The sequence below is a fragment of the Diplotaxodon limnothrissa genome, linkage group LG3 (assembly GCF_057381915.1).
Source record: "Diplotaxodon limnothrissa isolate DT_005_m linkage group LG3, D_limnothrissa_male_GT1.1, whole genome shotgun sequence".
Taxonomy (NCBI): domain Eukaryota; kingdom Metazoa; phylum Chordata; class Actinopteri; order Cichliformes; family Cichlidae; genus Diplotaxodon; species Diplotaxodon limnothrissa.
This window is the reverse complement of record NC_140598.1, coordinates 69,163,626-69,176,793: the sequence shown is the minus strand read 5'-3', so window position 1 is coordinate 69,176,793 and position 13,168 is coordinate 69,163,626. Positions and strand designations below refer to the sequence as shown.

General features: G+C 58.4%; 4 non-coding genes and 3 pseudogenes across 4 annotated transcripts; all 7 read right to left on the bottom strand.

Moving 5' to 3' along the window:
• Positions 1–490: 490 nt before the first annotated feature.
• LOC146637648 (5S ribosomal RNA) lies at positions 491–609 on the bottom strand. Its single transcript, XR_014905576.1, has one exon. It is a non-coding gene; the product is annotated as a 5S ribosomal RNA (ribosomal RNA).
• A 2,907-nt stretch (positions 610–3,516) lies between these two features.
• Positions 3,517–3,635, bottom strand: LOC146637647 (5S ribosomal RNA). Its single transcript, XR_014905999.1, has one exon. It is a non-coding gene; the product is annotated as a 5S ribosomal RNA (ribosomal RNA).
• A 1,889-nt stretch (positions 3,636–5,524) lies between these two features.
• On the bottom strand, positions 5,525–5,643 carry LOC146637646 (5S ribosomal RNA). Its single transcript, XR_014905647.1, has one exon. It is a non-coding gene; the product is annotated as a 5S ribosomal RNA (ribosomal RNA).
• Positions 5,644–7,855: 2,212 nt separating this feature from the next.
• On the bottom strand, positions 7,856–7,974 carry LOC146637645 (5S ribosomal RNA; annotated as a pseudogene).
• Positions 7,975–9,665: 1,691 nt separating this feature from the next.
• LOC146637644 (5S ribosomal RNA) lies at positions 9,666–9,784 on the bottom strand (annotated as a pseudogene).
• A 1,021-nt stretch (positions 9,785–10,805) lies between these two features.
• Positions 10,806–10,924, bottom strand: LOC146637643 (5S ribosomal RNA; annotated as a pseudogene).
• A 1,849-nt stretch (positions 10,925–12,773) lies between these two features.
• Positions 12,774–12,892, bottom strand: LOC146637642 (5S ribosomal RNA). Its single transcript, XR_014905646.1, has one exon. It is a non-coding gene; the product is annotated as a 5S ribosomal RNA (ribosomal RNA).
• Between the last annotated feature and the right edge of the window lie 276 nt (positions 12,893–13,168).

Genomic DNA, 13,168 nt, shown 5'->3' with positions numbered 1-13,168 from the left:
TCAATAGCAACTAAGGCCCTGGTGTGGTGTAAGTGGCTTCAGCCAGCAGCCACAGGCTCTGGTGTGGTGTAACTGGCCTCAGCCAGCAGCCACAGGCCCTGGTGTGGTGTAAGTGGCCTGAGCAAGAGCCACAGACCCTGGTGTGGTGTAATTGGCCTCAATAGCAACTAATGCCCTGGTGTGGTGTAGGTGGCCTCAGCCAGCAGCCACAGGCCCTGGTGTGGTGTAAGTGGCCTCAGCCAGCAGCCACAGGCCCTGGTGTGGTGTAAGTGGCCTCAGCCAGAGCCACAGGCCCTGATGTGGTGTAAGTGGCCCCAGCCGGTCACTCAGGCCCTTGTGTGGTGTAGGTTGCATCAGCTAGCAGCACAAGACATTGGAAAAGAGCCAAAAGCAATGTCGTTAATGTGCCCTCATTAATGGGCAGATGCTTTTGGTCTTTTAATACACCCCTTCTCTGGATCAAAAGCGGTTCAATGACATGAAAATGAAAGGCTTACAGCACCAGGTATTCTCAGGTAGTCTCCCATCCAAGTACTAACCAAGCCCAGCCCTGCTTAGCTTCCGAGATCAGACGAGGTCGGGCGTGCTCAGAGTGGTATGGCCGTAAGCTGCTGGCGCCAGCACAATGTCTCAATTTATGGATTCAAGTGATTAGGTGGCAAGTACCTGAAGTTACGAAGACAATCCTATAACCATACCTGCATGTTTGCATAATACCCTAACCCAAAGGCTCAGTTTGGCATTTATCCAACAGCACAGGCCCTGGATTGTTGAAGATGGCCTCAGGAACCAGCACAGGGCCTGGTGTGTTGTACATGGCCACAGCAAGCAGCACAGGGCCTGGTTTGGTGAAGATGGCCTCGGCCAGAAGCACAGGGCCTGGTGTGATATGAGTGGCCTGAGCAAGAGCCACAGGCCCTGGTGTGTTGTAAGTGGCCTCAGCCAGCAGCCACAGGCCCTGGTGTGGTGTAGGTGGCCTCAGCCAGCAGCCACAGGCCCTTGTGTGGTGTAAGTGGCCTCAGCCAGCAGCCACAGGCCCTTGTGTGGTGTAAGTGGCCTCAGCCAGCAGACACAGGCCCTGGTGTGGTGTAAGTCGCCTCAGCCAGAAGCCACAGGCACTGGTGTGGTGTAAGTGGCCTCAGCCAGCAGCAAAAGGGCCCTGGTGTGGTGTAAGTCGCCTCAGCCAGCAGCCACAGGCCCTGGTGGGGTGTAGGTGGCCTCAGCCAGCAGCCACAGGCCCTGGTGTGGTGTAAGTGGCCTCAGCCAGCAGCCACAGGCCCTGGTGTGGTGTAAGTGGCCTCAGCCAGTGCCACAGGCCCTGGTGTGGTGTAAGTGGCCTGAGCAAGTGCCACAGGCCCTGGTGTGGTGTAAGTGGCCTAAGCCAGAGCCACAGGCCCTGGTGTGGTGTAAGTGGCCTCAATAGCAAATAAGGCCCTGGTGTGGTGTAAGTGGCCTCAGCCAGCAGCCACAGGCCCTAGTGTGGTGTAAGTGGCCTCAGCCAGTGCCACAGGCCCTGGTGTGGTGTAAGTGGCCTGAGCAAGAGCCACAGACCCTGGTGTGGTGTAAGTGGCCTCAATAGCAAATAAGGCCCTGGTGTGGTGTAAGTGGCCTGAGCAAGAGCCACAGGGCCTGGTTTGGTGAAGATGGCCTCAGGAACCAGCACAGGGCCTGGTGTGTTGTACATGGCCACAGCAAGCAGCAGAGGGCCTGGTGTGGTGAAGATGGCCTCGGCCAGAAGCACAGGGCCTGGCGTGATATGAGTGGCCTGAGCAAGAGCCACAGGCCCTGGTGTGGTGTAAGTGGCCTGAGCAAGAGCCACAGGCCCTGGTGTGGTGTAAGTGGCCTGAGCAAGAGCCACAGGCCCTGGTGTGGTGTAAGTGGCCTGAGCAAGAGCCACAGGCCCTGTTGTGGTGTAAGTGGTCTCAGCCAGCAGCCACAGGCCCTTGTGTGGTGTAAGTGGCCTCAGCCAGCAGCCACAGGCCCTGGTGTGGTGTAAGTGGCCTCAGCCAGTGCCACAGGCCCTGGTGTGGTGTAAGTGGCCTGAGCAAGAGCCACAGACCCTGGTGTGGTGTAATTGGCCTCAATAGCAACTAAGGCCCTGGTGTGGTGTAGGTGGCCTCAGCCAGCAGCCACAGGCCCTGGTGTGGTGTAAGTGGCCTCAGCCAGAGCCACAGGCCCTGATGTGGTGTAAGTGGCCTCAGCCAGTGCCACAGGCCCTGGTGTGGTGTAAGTGGCCTGAGCAAGAGCCACAGACCCTGGTGTGGTGTAAGTGGCCTGAGCAAGTGCCACAGGCCCTGGTGTGGTGTAAGTGGCCTAAGCCAGAGCCACAGGCCCTGGTGTGGTGTAAGTGGCCTCAATAGCAAATAAGGCCCTGGTGTGGTGTAAGTGGCCTGAGCAAGAGCCACAGGGCCTGGTTTGGTGAAGATGGCCTCGGCCAGAAGCGCAGGGCCTGGTGTGATGTGAGTGGCCTGAGCAAGAGCCACAGGCCCTGGTGTGGTGTAAGTGGCCTCAGCCAGCAGCCACAGGCCCTGGTGTGGTGTAAGTCGCCTCAGCCAGAAGCCACAGGCACTGGTGTGGTGTAAGTGGCCTCAGCCAGCAGCCACAGGCCCTAGTGTGGTGTAAGTGGCCTCAGCCAGTGCCACAGGCCCTGGTGTGGTGTAAGTGGCCTGAGCAAGAGCCACAGACCCTGGTGTGGTGTAATTGGCCTCAATAGCAACTAAGGCCCTGGTGTGGTGTAGGTGGCCTCAGCCAGCAGCCACAGGCCCTGGTGTGGTGTAAGTGGCCTCAGCCAGAGCCACAGGCCCTGGTGTGTTGTAAGTGGCCTCAGCCAGCAGCCACAGGCCCTGGTGTGGTCTAAGTGGCCTCAGCCAGTGCCACAGGCCCTGGTGTGGTGTAAGTGGCCTGAGCAAGAGCCACAGGCCCTGGTGTGGTGTGGTGTAAGTGGCCTCAGCCAGCAGCCACAGGCCCTGGTGTGGTGTAAGTGGCCTGAGCAAGTGCCACAGGCCCTGGTGTGGTGTAGGTGGCCTCAGCCAGCAGCCACAGGCCCTTGTGTGGTGTAAGTGGCCTCAGCCAGCAGCCACAGGCCCTGGTGTGGTGTAAGTGGCCTCAGCCAGTGCCACAGGCCCTGGTGTGGTGTAAGTGGCCTGAGCAAAAGCCACAGACCCTGGTGTGGTGTAATTGGCCTCAATAGCAACTAATGCCCTGGTGTGGTGTAGGTGGCCTCAGCCAGCAGCCACAGGCCCTGGTGTGGTGTAAGTGGCCTCAGCCAGCAGCCACAGGCCCTGGTGTGGTGTAAGTGGCCTCAGCCAGAGCCACAGGCCCTGATGTGGTGTAAGTGGCCCCAGCCGGTCACTCAGGCCCTTGTGTGGTGTAGGTTGCATCAGCTAGCAGCACAAGACATTGGAAAAGAGCCAAAAGCAATGTCGTTAATGTGCCCTCATTAATGGGCAGATGCTTTTGGTCTTTTAATACACCCCTTCTCTGGATCAAAAGCGGTTCAATGACATGAAAATCAAAGGCTTACAGCACCAGGTATTCCCAGGCAGTCTCCCATCCAAGTACTAACCAAGCCCAGCCCTGCTTAGCTTCCGAGATCAGACGAGGTCGGGCGTGCTCAGGGTGGTATGGCCGTAAGCTGCTGGCCCCAGCACAATGTCTCAATTTATGGATTCAAGTGATTAGGTGGCAAGTACCTGAAGTTACGAAGACAATCCTATAACCATACCTGCATGTTTGCATAATACCCTAACCCAAAGGCTCAGTTTGGCATTTATCCAACAGCACAGGCCCTGGATTGTTGAAGATGGCCACAGCAAGCAGCACAGGGCCTGGTTTGGTGAAGATGGCCTCGGCCAGAAGCACAGGGCCTGGCGTGATATGAGTGGCCTGAGCAAGAGCCACAGGCCCTGGTGTGGTGTAAGTGGCCTGAGCAAGAGCCACAGACCCTGGTGTGGTGTAAGTGGCCTCAGCCAGCAGCCACAGGCCCTGGTGTGGTGTAAGTGGCCTCAGCCAGCAGCCACAGGCCCTGGTGTGGTGTAAGTCGCCTCAGCCAGCAGCCACAGGCCCTGGTGTGGTGTAGGTGGCCTCAGCCAGCAGCCACAGGCCCTGGTGTGGTGTAAGTGGCCTCAATAGCAACTAAGGCGCTGGTGTGGTGTAAGTGGCTTCAGCCAGCAGCCACAGGCTCTGGTGTGGTGTAACTGGCCTCAGCCAGCAGCCACAGGCCCTGGTGTGGTGTAAGTGGCCTCAGCCAGAGCCACAGGCCCTGATGTGGTGTAAGTGGCCCCAGCCGGTCACTCAGGCCCTGGTGTGGTGTAGGTGGCATCAGCCAGCAGCCACAGGCCCTGGTGTGGTGTAAGTCGCCTCAGCCAGAAGCCACAGGCACTGGTGTGGTGTAAGTGGCCTCAGCCAGCAGCAAAAGGGCCCTGGTGTGGTGTAAGTCGCCTCAGTCAGCAGCCACAGGCCCTGGTGTTGTGTAGGTGGCCTCAGCCAGCAGCCACAGGCCCTGGTGTGGTGTAAGTGGCCTCAGCCAGCAGCCACAGGCCCTGGTGTGGTGTAAGTGGCCTCAGCCAGCAGCCACAGGCCCTGGTGGGGTGTAAGTGGCCTCAGCCAGTGCCACAGGCCCTGGTGTGGTGTAAGTGGCCTGAGCAAGAGCCACAGACCCTGGTGTGGTGTAATTGACCTCAATAGCAACTAATGCCCTGGTGTGGTGTAGGTGGCCTCAGCCAGCAGCCACAGGCCCTGATGTGGTGTAAGTGGCCTCAATAGCAAATAAGGCCCTGGTGTGGTGTAAGTGGCCTGAGCAAGAGCCACAGGGCCTGGTTTGGTGAAGATGGCCTCGGCCAGAAGCGCAGGGCCTGGTGTGATGTGAGTGGCCTGAGCAAGAGCCACAGGCCCTGGTGTGGTGTAAGTGGCCTCAGCCAGCAGCCACAGGCCCTGGTGTGGTGTAAGTCGCCTCAGCCAGAAGCCACAGGCACTGGTGTGGTGTAAGTGGCCTCAGCCAGCAGCAAAAGGGCCCTGGTGTGGTGTAAGTCGCCTCAGCCAGCAGCCACAGGCCCTGGTGTGGTGTAGGTGGCCTCAGCCAGCAGCCACAGGCCCTGGTGTGGTGTAAGTGGCCTCAATAGCAACTAAGGCCCTGGTGTGGTGTAAGTGGCTTCAGCCAGCAGCCACAGGCCCTGGTGTGGTGTAGGTGGCCTCAGCCAGCAGCCACAGGCCCTGGTGTGGTGTAAGTGGCCTCAATAGCAACTAAGGCCCTGGTGTGGTGTAAGTGGCTTCAGCCAGCAGCCACAGGCTCTGGTGTGGTGTAAGTGGCCTCAGCCAGAGCCACAGTCCCTGATGTGGTGTAAGTGGCCCCAGCCGGTCACTCAGGCCCTGGTGTGGTGTAGGTGGCATCAGCTAGCAGCACAAGACATTGGAAAAGAGCCAAAAGCAGTGTCGTTAATGTGCCCTCATTAATGGGCAGCTGCTTTTGGTCTTTTAATACACCCCTTCTCTGGATCAAAAGCGGTTCAATGACATGAAAATGAAAGGCTTACAGCACCAGGTATTCCCAGGCAGTCTCCCATCCAAGTACTAACCAAGCCCAACCCTGCTTAGCTTCCGAGATCAGACGAGGTCGGGCGTGCTCAGGGTGGTATGGCCGTAAGCTGCAGGCTCCAGCACAATGTCTCAATTTATGGATTCAAGTGATTAGGTGGCAAGTACCTGAAGTTACGAAGACAATCCTATAACCATACCTGCATGTTTGCATAATACCCTAACCCAAAGGCTCAGTTTGGCATTTATCCAACAGCACAGGCCCTGGATTGTTGAAGATGGCCTCAGGAACCAGCACAGGGCCTGGTGTGTTGTACATGGCCACAGCAAGCAGCACAGGGCCTGGTTTGGTGAAGATGGCCTCGGCCAGAAGCGCAGGGCCTGGTGTGATGTGAGTGGCCTGAGCAAGATCCACAGGCCCTGGTGTGGTGTAAGTGGCCTCAGCCAGCAGCCACAGGCCCTGGTGTGGTGTAAGTGGCCTCAGCCAGAAGCCACAGGCACTGGTGTGGTGTAAGTGGCCTCAGCCAGCAGCCACAGGCCCTGGTGTGGTGTAAGTCGCCTCAGCCAGCAGCCACAGGCCCTGGTGTGGTGTAGGTGGCCTCAGCCAGCAGCCACAGGCCCTGGTGTGGTGTAAGTGGCCTCAATAGCAACTAAGGCCCTGGTGTGGTGTAAGTGGCTTCAGCCAGCAGCCACAGGCTCTGGTGTGGTGTAACTGGCTTCAGCCAGCAGCCACAGGCCCTGGTGTGGTGTAAGTGGCCTCAGCCAGAGCCACAGGCCCTGATGTGGTGTAAGTGGCCCCAGCCGGTCACTCAGGCCCTGGTGTGGTGTAGGTGGCATCAGCCAGCAGCCACAGGCCCTGGTGTGGTGTAAGTCGCCTCAGCCAGAAGCCACAGGCACTGGTGTGGTGTAAGTGGCCTCAGCCAGCAGCAAAAGGGCCCTGGTGTGGTGTAAGTCGCCTCAGTCAGCAGCCACAGGCCCTGGTGTTGTGTAGGTGGCCTCAGCCAGCAGCCACAGGCCCTGGTGTGGTGTAGGTGGCCTCAGCCAGCAGCCACAGGCCCTTGTGTGGTGTAAGTGGCCTCAGCCAGCAGCCACAGGCCCTTGTGTGGTGTAAGTGGCCTCAGCCAGCAGACACAGGCCCTGGTGTGGTGTAAGTCGCCTCAGCCAGAAGCCACAGGCACTGGTGTGGTGTAAGTGGCCTCAGCCAGCAGCAAAAGGGCCCTGGTGTGGTGTAAGTCGCCTCAGCCAGCAGCCACAGGCCCTGGTGGGGTGTAGGTGGCCTCAGCCAGCAGCCACAGGCCCTGGTGTGGTGTAAGTGGCCTCAGCCAGCAGCCACAGGCCCTGGTGTGGTGTAAGTGGCCTCAGCCAGTGCCACAGGCCCTGGTGTGGTGTAAGTGGTCTGAGCAAGTGCCACAGGCCCTGGTGTGGTGTAAGTGGCCTAAGCCAGAGCCACAGGCCCTGGTGTGGTGTAAGTGGCCTCAATAGCAAATAAGGCCCTGGTGTGGTGTAAGTGGCCTCAGCCAGCAGCCACAGGCCCTAGTGTGGTGTAAGTGGCCTCAGCCAGTGCCACAGGCCCTGGTGTGGTGTAAGTGGCCTGAGCAAGAGCCACAGACCCTGGTGTGGTGTAATTGGCCTCAATAGCAACTAAGGCCCTGGTGTGGTGTAGGTGGCCTCAGCCAGCAGCCACAGGCCCTGGTGTGGTGTAAGTGGCCTCAGCCAGCAGCAAAAGGGCCCTGGTGTGGTGTAAGTCGCCTCAGCCAGAAGCCACAGGCACTGGTGTGGTGTAAGTGGCCTCAGCCAGCAGCAAAAGGGCCCTGGTGTGGTGTAAGTCGCCTCAGCCAGCAGCCACAGGCCCTGGTGTGGTGTAGGTGGCCTCAGCCAGCAGCCACAGGCCCTGGTGTGGTGTAAGTGGCCTCAATAGCAACTAAGGCCCTGGTGTGGTGTAAGTGGCTTCAGCCAGCAGCCACAGGCCCTGGTGTGGTGTAAGTGGCCTCAGCCAGAGCCACAGGCTCTGGTGTGGTGTAAGTGGCTTCAGCCAGCAGCCACAGGCTCTGGTGTGGTGTAACTGGCCTCAGCCAGCAGCCACAGGCTCTGGTGTGGTGTAAGTGGCCTCAGCCAGAGCCACAGGCCCTGATGTGGTGTAAGTGGCCCCAGCCGGTCACTCAGGCCCTGGTGTGGTGTAGGTGGCATCAGCTAGCAGCACAAGACATTGGAAAAGAGCCAAAAGCAGTGTCGTTAATGTGCCCTCATTAATGGGCAGCTGCTTTTGGTCTTTTAATACACCCCTTCTCTGGATCAAAAGCGGTTCAATGACATGAAAATGAGAGGCTTACAGCACCAGGTATTCCCAGGCAGTCTCCCATCCAAGTACTAACCAAGCCCAGCCCTGCTTAGCTTCCGAGATCAGACGAGGTCAGGGGTGCTCAGGGTGGTATGGCCGTAAGCTGCTGGCTCCAGCACAATGTCTCAATTTATGGATTCAAGTGATTAGGTGGCAAGTACCTGAAGTTACGAAGACAATCCTATAACCATACCTGCATGTTTGCATAATACCCTAACCCAAAGGCTCAGTTTGGCATTTATCCAACAGCACAGGCCCTGGATTGTTGAAGATGGCCACAGCAAGCAGCACAGGGCCTGGTTTGGTGAAGATGGCCTCGGCCAGAAGCACAGGGCCTGGCGTGATATGAGTGGCCTGAGCAAGAGCCACAGGCCCTGGTGTGGTGTAAGTGGCCTGAGCAAGAGCCACAGACCCTGGTGTGGTGTAAGTGGCCTCAGCCAGCAGCGACAGGCCCTGGTGTGGTGTAAGTGGCCTCAGCCAGCAGCCACAGGCCCTGGTGTGGTGTAAGTCGCCTCAGCCAGCAGCCACAGGCCCTGGTGTGGTGTAGGTGGCCTCAGCCAGCAGCCACAGGCCCTGGTGTGGTGTAAGTGGCCTCAATAGCAACTAAGGCCCTGGTGTGGTGTAAGTGGCTTCAGCCAGCAGCCACAGGCTCTGGTGTGGTGTAACTGGCCTCAGCCAGCAGCCACAGGCCCTGGTGTGGTGTAAGTGGCCTCAGCCAGAGCCACAGGCCCTGATGTGGTGTAAGTGGCCCCAGCCGGTCACTCAGGCCCTGGTGTGGTGTAGGTGGCATCAGCCAGCAGCCACAGGCCCTGGTGTGGTGTAAGTCGCCTCAGCCAGAAGCCACAGGCACTGGTGTGGTGTAAGTGGCCTCAGCCAGCAGCAAAAGGGCCCTGGTGTGGTGTAAGTCGCCTCAGTCAGCAGCCACAGGCCCTGGTGTTGTGTAGGTGGCCTCAGCCAGCAGCCACAGGCCCTGGTGTGGTGTAAGTGGCCTCAGCCAGCAGCCACAGGCCCTGGTGTGGTGTAAGTGGCCTCAGCCAGCAGCCACAGGCCCTGGTGGGGTGTAAGTGGCCTCAGCCAGTGCCACAGGCCCTGGTGTGGTGTAAGTGGCCTGAGCAAGAGCCACAGACCCTGGTGTGGTGTAATTGACCTCAATAGCAACTAATGCCCTGGTGTGGTGTAGGTGGCCTCAGCCAGAGCCACAGGCCCTGATGTGGTGTAAGTGGCCTCAATAGCAAATAAGGCCCTGGTGTGGTGTAAGTGGCCTCAGCCAGCAGCCACAGGCCCTGGTGTGGTGTAGGTGGCCTCAGCCAGCAGCCACAGGCCCTGGTGTGGTGTAAGTGGCCTCAGCCAGCAGCCACAGGCCCTGATGTGGTGTAAGTGGCCTCAGCCAGCAGCCACAGGCCCTGGTGTGGTGTAAGTGGCCTCAGCCAGTGCCACAGGCCCTGGTGTGGTGTAAGTGGCCTGAGCAAGAGCCACAGACCCTGGTGTGGTGTAATTGGCCTCAATAGCAACTAAGGCCCTGGTGTGGTGTAGGTGGCCTCAGCCAGCAGCCACAGGCCCTGGTGTGGTGTAAGTGGCCTCAGCCAGCAGCCACAGGCCCTGATGTGGTGTAAGTGGCCCCAGCCGGTCACTCAGGCCCTTGTGTGGTGTAGGTTGCATCAGCTAGCAGCACAAGACATTGGAAAAGAGCCAAAAGCAATGTCGTTAATGTGCCCTCATTAATGGGCAGATGCTTTTGGTCTTTTAATACACCCCTTCTCTGGATCAAAAGCGGTTCAATGACATGAAAATAAAAGGCTTACAGCACCAGGTATTCGCAGGCAGTCTCCCATCCAAGTACTAACCAAGCCCAGCGCTGCTTAGCTTCCGAGATCAGACAAGGTCGGGCGTGCTCAGGGTGGTATGGCCGTAAGCTGCTGGCCCCAGCACAATGTCTCAATTTATGGATTCAAGTGATTAGGTGGCAAGTACCTGAAGTTACGAAGACAATCCTATAACCATACCTGCATGTTTGCATAATACCCTAACCCAAAGGCTCAGTTTGGCATTTATCCAACAGCACAGGCCCTGGATTGTTGAAGATGGCCTCTGGAACCAGCACAGGGCCTGGTGTGTTGTACATGGCCACAGCAAGCAGCACAGGGCCTGGTTTGGTGAAGATGGCCTCGGCCAGAAGCACAGGGCCTGGCGTGATATGAGTGGCCTGAGCAAGAGCCACAGGCCCTGGTGTGGTGTAAGTGGCCTGAGCAAGAGCCACAGGCCCTGGTGTGGTGTAAGTGGCCTGAGCAAGAGCCACAGGCCCTGGTGTGGTGTAAGTGGTCTCAGCCAGCAGCCACAGGCCCTGGTGTGGTGTAAGTGGCCTGAGCAAGAGCCACAGGCCCTGGTGTGGTGTAAGTGGCCTCAGCCAGCAGCAAAAGGGCCCTGGTGTGGTGTAAGTCGCCTCAGCCAGAAGCCACAGGCACTGGTGTGGTGTAAGTGGCCTCAGCCAGCAGCAAAAGGGCCCTGGTGTGGTGTAAGTCGCCTCAGCCAGCAGCCACAGGCCCTGGTGTGGTGTAGGTGGCCTCAGCCAGCAGCCACAGGCCCTGGTGTGGTGTAAGTGGCCTCAATAGCAACTAAGGCCCTGGTGTGGTGTAAGTGGCTTCAGCCAGCAGCCACAGGCTCTGGTGTGGTGTAACTGGCCTCAGCCAGCAGCCACAGGCCCTGGTGTGGTGTAAGTGGCCTCAGCCAGAGCCACAGGCCCTGATGTGGTGTAAGTGGCCCCAGCCGGTCACTCAGGCCCTGGTGTGGTGTAGGTGGCATCAGCTAGCAGCACAAGACATTGGAAAAGAGCCAAAAGCAATGTCGTTAATGTGCCCTCATTAATGGGTAGCTGCTTTTGGTCTTTTAATACACCCCTTCTCTGGATCAAAAGCGATTCAATGACATGAAAAAGAAAGGCTTACAGCACCAGGTATTCCAAGGCAGTCTCCCATCCAAGTACTAACCAAGCCCAGCCCTGCTTAGCTTCCGAGATCAGACGAGGTCAGGGGTGCTCAGGGTGGTATGGCCGTAAGCTGCTGGCTCCAGCACAATGTCTCAATTTATGGATTCAAGTGATTAGGTGGCAAGTACCTGAAGTTACGAAGACAATCCTATAACCATACCTGCATGTTTGCATAATACCCTAACCCAAAGGCTCAGTTTGGCATTTATCCAACAGCACAGGCCCTGGATTGTTGAAGATGGCCACAGCAAGCAGCACAGGGCCTGGTTTGGTGAAGATGGCCTCGGCCAGAAGCACAGGGCCTGGCGTGATATGAGTGGCCTGAGCAAGAGCCACAGGCCCTGGTGTGGTGTAAGTGGCCTGAGCAAGAGCCACAGACCCTGGTGTGGTGTAAGTGGCCTCAGCCAGCAGCCACAGGCCCTGGTGTGGTGTAAGTGGCCTCAGCCAGCAGCCACAGGCCCTGGTGTGGTGTAAGTCGCCTCAGCCAGCAGCCACAGGCCCTGGTGTGGTGTAGGTGGCCTCAGCCAGCAGCCACAGGCCCTGGTGTGGTGTAAGTGGCCTCAATAGCAACTAAGGCCCTGGTGTGGTGTAAGTGGCTTCAGCCAGCAGCCACAGGCTCTGGTGTGGTGTAACTGGCCTCAGCCAGCAGCCACAGGCCCTGGTGTGGTGTAAGTGGCCTCAGCCAGAGCCACAGGCCCTGATGTGGTGTAAGTGGCCCCAGCCGGTCACTCAGGCCCTGGTGTGGTGTAAGTCGCCTCAGCCAGAAGCCACAGGCACTGGTGTGGTGTAAGTGGCCTCAGCCAGCAGCAAAAGGGCCCTGGTGTGGTGTAAGTCGCCTCAGTCAGCAGCCACAGGCCCTGGTGTTGTGTAGGTGGCCTCAGCCAGCAGCCACAGGCCCTGGTGTGGTGTAAGTGGCCTCAGCCAGCAGCCACAGGCCCTGGTGTGGTGTAAGTGGCCTCAGCCAGCAGCCACAGGCCCTGGTGGGGTGTAAGTGGCCTCAGCCAGTGCCACAGGCCCTGGTGTGGTGTAAGTGGCCTGAGCAAGAGCCACAGACCCTGGTGTGGTGTAATTGACCTCAATAGCAACTAATGCCCTGGTGTGGTGTAGGTGGCCTCAGCCAGCAGCCACAGGCCCTGATGTGGTGTAAGTGGCCTCAATAGCAAATAAGGCCCTGGTGTGGTGTAAGTGGCCTGAGCAAGAGCCACAGGGCCTGGTTTGGTGAAGATGGCCTCGGCCAGAAGCGCAGGGCCTGGTGTGATGTGAGTGGCCTGAGCAAGAGCCACAGGCCCTGGTGTGGTGTAAGTGGCCTCAGCCAGCAGCCACAGGCCCTGGTGTGGTGTAAGTCGCCTCAGCCAGAAGCCACAGGCACTGGTGTGGTGTAAGTGGCCTCAGCCAGCAGCAAAAGGGCCCTGGTGTGGTGTAAGTCGCCTCAGCCAGCAGCCACAGGCCCTGGTGTGGTGTAGGTGGCCTCAGCCAGCAGCCACAGGCCCTGGTGTGGTGTAAGTGGCCTCAATAGCAACTAAGGCCCTGGTGTGGTGTAAGTGGCTTCAGCCAGCAGCCACAGGCCCTGGTGTGGTGTAGGTGGCCTCAGCCAGCAGCCACAGGCCCTGGTGTGGTGTAAGTGGCCTCAATAGCAACTAAGGCCCTGGTGTGGTGTAAGTGGCTTCAGCCAGCAGCCACAGGCTCTGGTGTGGTGTAAGTGGCCTCAGCCAGAGCCACAGGCCCTGATGTGGTGTAAGTGGCCCCAGCCGGTCACTCAGGCCCTGGTGTGGTGTAGGTGGCATCAGCTAGCAGCACAAGACATTGGAAAAGAGCCAAAAGCAGTGTCGTTAATGTGCCCTCATTAATGGGCAGCTGCTTTTGGTCTTTTAATACACCCCTTCTCTGGATCAAAAGCGGTTCAATGACATGAAAATGAAAGGCTTACAGCACCAGGTATTCCCAGGCAGTCTCCCATCCAAGTACTAACCAAGCCCAACCCTGCTTAGCTTCCGAGATCAGACGAGGTCGGGCGTGCTCAGGGTGGTATGGCCGTAAGCTGCAGGCTCCAGCACAATGTCTCAATTTATGGATTCAAGTGATTAGGTGGCAAGTACCTGAAGTTACGAAGACAATCCTATAACCATACCTGCATGTTTGCATAATACCCTAACCCAAAGGCTCAGTTTGGCATTTATCCAACAGCACAGGCCCTGGATTGTTGAAGATGGCCTCAGGAACCAGCACAGGGCCTGGTGTGTTGTACATGGCCACAGCAAGCAGCACAGGGCCTGGTTTGGTGAAGATGGCCTCGGCCAGAAGCGCAGGGCCTGGTG